A 6,961-nucleotide genomic window follows, 5' to 3' on the forward strand; every position below is an offset into this window, starting at 1 on the left:
TGCCATTAAACTGTAGATATGTTTAGAACTGCAAAGTGATAATTTAATGTAGCTGTCCCCACTAAGGAACCTGAATTATGTGGAAACCTTAAATGTATGGATTTATTGCAGGATGATGCAAATGGCCAAGAGAACAAATGCAGAAAATGCTTTTCAATCTGTACCATTAGAAATGGTATAAATTGCTTTGCAGATCAGACATCAACTCCAACTGGGGGATGGATGGGACAAGAATTTTCCTTCCAAACATGAAAATATTTAGTTTTACTTTAGAACTGGAAATGTAAATTTGACATAAATTTTCAGAATCATAAGTAGATCTGGTAAGGAAGTAAACCAGAGAGCCCTCATGATGCAACTTGTATATTTGACCATTTCACTCAAATTAAAAACATTCAAAGGGATTTTTTAACACTGATGTTTTAATTCAAAATTTCTTTGTGAATCAGTTCCTTCAGATACACATCATTTCATTCTCCTTCACTGTACAAGGCTATAAAAAGTTCACAGCAACAGCACAAACATACAAAATAGTCATTTTTACCAAATTCATGTTTTTCCTCCTCTGCTCTCCTTAAATAATCTGAACTCTGGTGAGGAACCAGCCATAGCAAAAAGATTCAAGTCAGTGTTTACAAGCTTATTTACAGAGAACATTGATCAAAGTGCATTGAAGAGAGTCCTGATTTACAGTCACGTCTCTGAGGAGGAAATATATTTACACTGTTTACAAACGCTGCAACCATGGTGATCTCAGCAGCAGCAATAATAATAATGCAATTAACAGAAGAAACCTTAATGTCAGTCAGCAAAGCATGATCAGAAATATTAACAATCTGTTTCATAATTAAATACTTTTAGTCTCCAGACTTGTTCCCCGTTGAGACCTGAGAACTTTGACCCGGTTTGAATCGGAACCAGGAAACGGGTTGATGAAGACGCCTGGTTCTTCAGAGGTTCAGTCCAGGCTGGACATGAAAGACCCTCAAAGACAAACTGTTCTCTGAACAGACGGCAAAGACGACGCCGGAAAAGCAAGAATAAAAATTCCTCAACACTGTGGAGTGAATGTGGAAAACTCATGGAAGTATTCACATAATAAATAACATTTCCTCTTCACCACAGATCAGGACTTAATGCACTTCTGAAGGCATGTGGTTGAACTGTAAGGTCCGCCGTTACGGCGAACCGTTGGCATCGTAACACGGAGGAGGTTTCCGCAAGGAGAAGAAATAAAAAACCAAAATCCTGAGAACGATCAGGATAAATCATCGTCTGTGCTCACTATGGAATCTGTGAACAGAAACAGAGGAAGGAAAAGATGGGATTTTATTTACCTTTGTGAGGAAATGGCAGCATTTCAAATACATCTCAAAATATTGACTTGAAGATTTCCAAATATCAGATTTTAAAAAATTAAACTCACCGCTGGGTAGGTGTGGCCCACGTTGGCGCCGTGGCGGGTGATGTCGATGTTGAGGTCTTCTTCTGTGGTTTTCAGGTAGACTGGGTTGTCAAAGTTCATGCTCTTCTGGTTCTTCAGCTGCCAGTTCCTCCACATCAGGTAGGCGCCCGCTCCGGCCATGGCCAGCAGCACTGCAGCAGAGACACAGGCTGCTGGGAAACAGATTTGACCTCATGTTTGACCTCAGAGGAGGAGGCAGAGGCACTTACAGACAGGTAGGATGGCCCAGGCAGCAGCAGAGCCTCTGGCTGTGGAGTCCACCTGGATAGATGTGCTCACATTGGCTTCTGGAAGAGACGACAAAATCAGTAACTTCCATAAACCTTAAAGAGTTTAGGATAGGGTCATGGTCTACACAAACCCTGCAAAACTCAATCTTAGATAATGTTCAAGTCTGCTTGAGAATTAGCCGTTTTAAGACTTATTGTCACCAATTCCAAAATAAATCTAAACAGATTCACCACTTACAATTGTATAGCTTTGAAAAGTAGAAGTGGAGCCTCCTGCAGAAACGAGCAGCAAATGGTTTCTAGATTCCTGTAGTCTTTTCCAGCAGCCATTGTACAGTGCAAACAGCAGTAAAACCTGCTGGGATGTTTCATTTGGAGGGTTTTTATAAAGGCTCATTTTCTGAAGCAGAAAATATTTGCCAAATATCAGCTTGGTGTAAATCTAAAGCTCTCAATCAAAACGAGCTTCAGCGAATTCCTGCATTAATCTTTACAAATGCAGAATAGGGGGGTAAAAAAAGGTTCCAATAGCAAAACTAAAAATCTTCCAGCAGGTTTTGAGGTTTGTAAACTACAGTCAGGCAGAATGTAGGTTTTGTTTGAGCCAAATATTGCATGTGTATTTCCCATTTTCTACCACTAGATGGCGCTCCTGTACTAGATTAATTTGTTAGAGCTTTAAACTCTTCCAGCAGCAGAGAGGTGATGACCGAATGTCACATGGATTGTTCAGCATTTAGCAACAAGTCACAGGGATTCCTCATGTTTCTGATTAAGATCAAAATTACTTCAGTAAAAAATAAAACAGGGAATTTAAGTTCTTCCAAGAGTTTCCAGGTTGAAATGATCCAACTGAACATTTATAATCTCAGCTGGATTAGAAGATTTGAGGAATTACAGGTTAATTTCAGCTCTTAGATTCAGATCAGGACCAAAGCAGCAGAAGTTTCAGTTAAGCAGAAGAGAAGGTTAATCAGAAAATCTTTGCCAGGAGGAGAAAAACTGGAAGCTACTTGATTTGAGAGCCCAGCATGCTGAGATGACAGCGTTAGGTTTTACCTTTAGGCTGCGTTACAGCTTCACTACCGTCCTCACAGGAAGAGTCTGTCACTAGAAGAGCAACAACAAACCTTAAGCATTCAAGGTCGTCCCATTTCTGAGTTCTCTTTGAATGTAGACCAGATCTCTGGAGAGTAAACTGGTTTATCTGATGCAAATCAAGAGGATGGGAGAGTCACTGCAATCTGCATGAATGGTTTCACCATCCTGTAATAAACGACTCACACTGGGAAGTCTGGTCCTTTTGCCTGGAAAGGCCAGTTCATGTGGGGAGGTGTGAATGTGGAACTGAACTCTGGTCCACCTACAAACATCGGCCTGTTTGGTTGAAGTGAAGGCTGGTGCAGTTTGAATGCATATGAACGAACCACAGATTGTTCCTAAAGCAGGAAGTGAACTACAGCGTAGGGCATTCTGGGTAAATACAGTGAAACAAATGCTAGCTAGTTTAGTGCTAACGGGAGAAATGGCTTGTGGTTTTTGCCAAAGACAAAATAAAACTAAAATCTGATGTCACTTTTTGTGATGAAGGTTATTTATAGTAATTTATTGACTATACTGGAGCCTTTGGTCTTATTGCACAAGGATCAGAGGCGTCGTCACACTGTGTGCATAAACTTCTATTTGAGTTCTGCAGCCAAATCTGGATTCCTAATGTAGAACAAATTGCAGGGTTCATTTGTTAGATAATGCCACATATAGCATATTATTAGGCTCTGAAAACAGTCAGTAATAATCATATTCCTGTGAATTATCACAAATATCAAGAAGCTGCTGACATTTCTGAGAGCTTTGAGTTTCTCGGTTCTGATCAGTCATTCTGTGAAGAGGAAAATAAAAAGCTTTCTTCATGAAATGTAAACAAATCTCCCCACTCAAAGCATTATGGGATTTCAAGTTTCTCATTGTAAGCAATGAGAAACTGAAACGTCTATGATTTCAGCTCCAACTGGAGGAAAAACCTCCACTGATCTGTAACGGCGTGAACAATAAAAACAGTCGTTTGTCGCTGTGAGTTGAGCTTCTGTTCACTTTGTGTTTCTAACTGGATTAGAGTCGGCCGGAGCAGCAGCCTCACAAAGCTCTACAGTTCCCGGTCGGCCCAGCTGGAAAATGGGCGGACGGGCAGGAATTAGTCTTAAAGGGACAGGCACCCATTGTCACTGCAACCAACAGAGGTTCAGCAGAGAGCTTCAGTCCTGCTAAACCTCCAAATGGGATTTAAGTAAGCTTCCCAATATAAAGAACTAAAATTGACCAAGTTTAGGGTAAATACTTCAATGAAATGTGGAACAACCAGAAACTAAAGGGGAAATGGAAGCAAACTCAGAAGATCAAGGATGCAGTCGAGCTGGTGATAAAATTTAGTTTTTAAGGTTCGATGTCTGAAAGATATGGATTCCCCCGTTCTGTTGGGTTTTTTGAACCGACAACCTCAGCATGTTTTACACTCCCAGTTAAAACTCTTAATCCTCCACAGATTCTCAGCGTTTCCTGCAGTTTGTTCTGAGCGCCGTCATGAAGACGGTCCAGCGATCCGCGAGTCCCGGCTGGAACCAGAGTCCAATTAGTGCTGCGGATTCAGCTGTCAGGTTTCTGTTGGGTTTGAAAAGGCTAATCTGTGAAAGGAGCGAAGCCGCAGGGAAAAACAAAGCGAGTCTCTAAGCAACCGGTCGTCCAGCAGGAGGGAAAGGCCAGCGCCGCTGCTCTGCCACTCCTGCAACCGCTAATTGTTGCAAACAATCCTGGAGCCGCTGCAAAACTGGACCACTGCAGACATTTACCCACAACTTAAAATTCAAGACGCCGCTTCCTTTTCTCCTCTAGAAGCCTTAAAAACAGGCGAGTGGTTCTTACTATATTGAAAACAAAAAAGACTTCAGCAGTGGAAAGAGGTTGATGTTGAAAAGCTGCAGCAGAATCAGTGTTTGCATTTCTGTGCAGAGCTCACCGGGTCTGCAGCGCTGGCCGTCTGCTGCCAGCTCCTGGCCTGCAGGACACACGCAGCTGTACTTGGGGGAATGTTTGTTGATCTGTGGAGCAGGAAGACACAAGAAGCTGCAGCCGCCATTTTTCACTTTTCTCTGTGCACCAGTTGGTACCTGCAGAAAAACAAACATGAATAAATCACTGAGTAACTGAAGCCCAAATCAAGCTGGAGAACTTGTTCCACACCAGTTCTGGGTTAAACTGGGTGACCTTTGACCCCTCACCAGCCAGCTGGATCAGCTCATGGTAGACGATGACGTCCTGAGGGTCGTTCAGGTTGCTGGCGAGCGTGACGACATCAGAACCAGAGAACTTGTTGGCGCCGAAGATGGCTTTGTTTTCACCGTCCGTCCAGAAAACCCGATCCTGCCAACAGAACCAAACATGGCCGACTTTTACATACTGATTATTTCAGTAATCAATTATTCTGATCAATGGTAATATTTTTTTTACAGATTTTTATTTGACTAAAGCCTTTTTGTACAATTAGAAATATTCTGTAAACATTTTATTGCTTAAAACTTTGTATTGACTGTTATGTTTTATGAAACATTTTGAATTTGCTGAAATGTGCTAAAGAAATAAACTTTATTAAAAAGCAGCAGCATTTCTTCAGTAAGTCTAAATGAACGAAAGCTGAAGGCCAAACGAACACGAACACGGTGAGAGCGAATGGATGAGCCAGGAAGTCTGCAGACTAAATGAGGCCTAATCGATGTTCTTAGTGACCAGAGGATCAATAAGGCCTTAATCAGCCCAGAGGTTCAAACTGATGAAACATGAGGATGGAGGCTCTATTAAACATTCCTCACCATCTTCCATGTTCTTTCAGCAAACAGTTGAGACAGAGCTGGTTTTGGTTCCACCACTATTGACCTGCTGCTTTAGCCGCCATTGAAAGTTTTATTAAAGTCTGTCTGTCAGGATTCCGGTTGTGAGAGCGTGTGCGTGAGAGTGTGAGTGGGAGTGTTACATCTTCTTTCAGCGAGGATCTTCGTGAGGAGCCTGTGGAGCCGGCGCAGGTGACGCTGATTTGCCTCATCAGCGTGCTGGAATAAAGGAGCGGCAGAATCCTCCAGTCATCCCTAGATGGTTAACGCTACCGGTAGTCACTCTGGCCTCACCTGTTGAAAACTTGTTTCTTGAACCTTGTTGTGTAACTCGAAGTTACTTACTCTCCGTATCCTGTTCGTTTCCAGGACTTTTTGTGTTCTCGTTTCAAGAAGCTCCTGAGATTGCCTGCCTGCTCCGCCGTTTCCACTGACTCCATCCTGTTCCAACCACCCGAGCTAACTCCTCGCACTCCCTCCGGCACCGTTGCACACCCTCACGCCGGATCCTGACGCCTCACCCCTAAGCTCTGGAAAATCCGCACCAATGTAAGCCAGCTCCTGATTCCTCCTCCGAACTCGCATTCTGAACCCATTATAATTCAGCTCTCGTTTCAGGCCAACCTGGTCGAGCGACCCTCGCCGCATATCGAAGTCCAGAGGACTGAATTTTATTTGTCCTGTTGTAAATAAATCACTTACCTTTCTATCCAGTGTGTGGTTACTGCATGTGGGTCCGCAAGTTAAATCAAACCATGTCACTGTCAGTCTGCAGATCATGTGACCAAACCAGAAAACACACTGAAAACATAGAGAACAGCAAGAAAAAGTGAAAGTTATCAAAATGTTCATACTCGAGGAAAGTATGATGTACTCCAAAATATGCTAAAGTAAAGTAGTGAAGTATTTTTACTTTGTTACTATACAACACTGAATCAAATAATACACCACAAGATTCATTGTATTTCATTGAGATGTTAAGGAACAGACCACCACTCCAGAACCTTTGTGAAGTCAATGAAAGCGATTGATGGTTTTAAATACTTTACAAAAGAAAGTAAGATGCTTTTGTGTGAGTCAACGTGTCCTGCATCAGGTAAAGCTGCAAGTCTTTCAGGTTTTGTTTTTACCACCTTTGCACATCTGATAGGCAACATTGTTGCCATTCTTCTTGACAAAACAAAAAACAAACTCATCCAGTGTGAATGGAGACTGTCTGTGAGTATCGATTTACAAATCTTTTAAGAGATGCTGAATTGAGGTTTGGATTTTGTCTCTCATTCTAAATCAGGACATGGTTTAAGTAAATGAGTAGTTTTGACTGCGTGTCTAGGGATGTTGTCTGAGGTTTGTTCTCTAACAAACATCTGAGTACATCAGTCGACTGC

General features: G+C 42.2%; 1 pseudogene; it reads right to left on the reverse strand.

Annotated features, from left to right (window-relative positions):
• Positions 1–1,284: 1,284 nt before the first annotated feature.
• LOC129352001 (very low-density lipoprotein receptor-like) lies at positions 1,285–6,221 on the reverse strand (annotated as a pseudogene).
• Positions 6,222–6,961: the final 740 nt, after the last annotated feature.

The sequence above is a fragment of the Poeciliopsis prolifica genome, unplaced genomic scaffold, assembly GCF_027474105.1.
Source record: "Poeciliopsis prolifica strain line A6 unplaced genomic scaffold, Auburn_PproV2 SCAFFOLD071, whole genome shotgun sequence".
In the NCBI taxonomy this organism is placed as follows: Eukaryota; Metazoa; Chordata; class Actinopteri; order Cyprinodontiformes; family Poeciliidae; genus Poeciliopsis; species Poeciliopsis prolifica.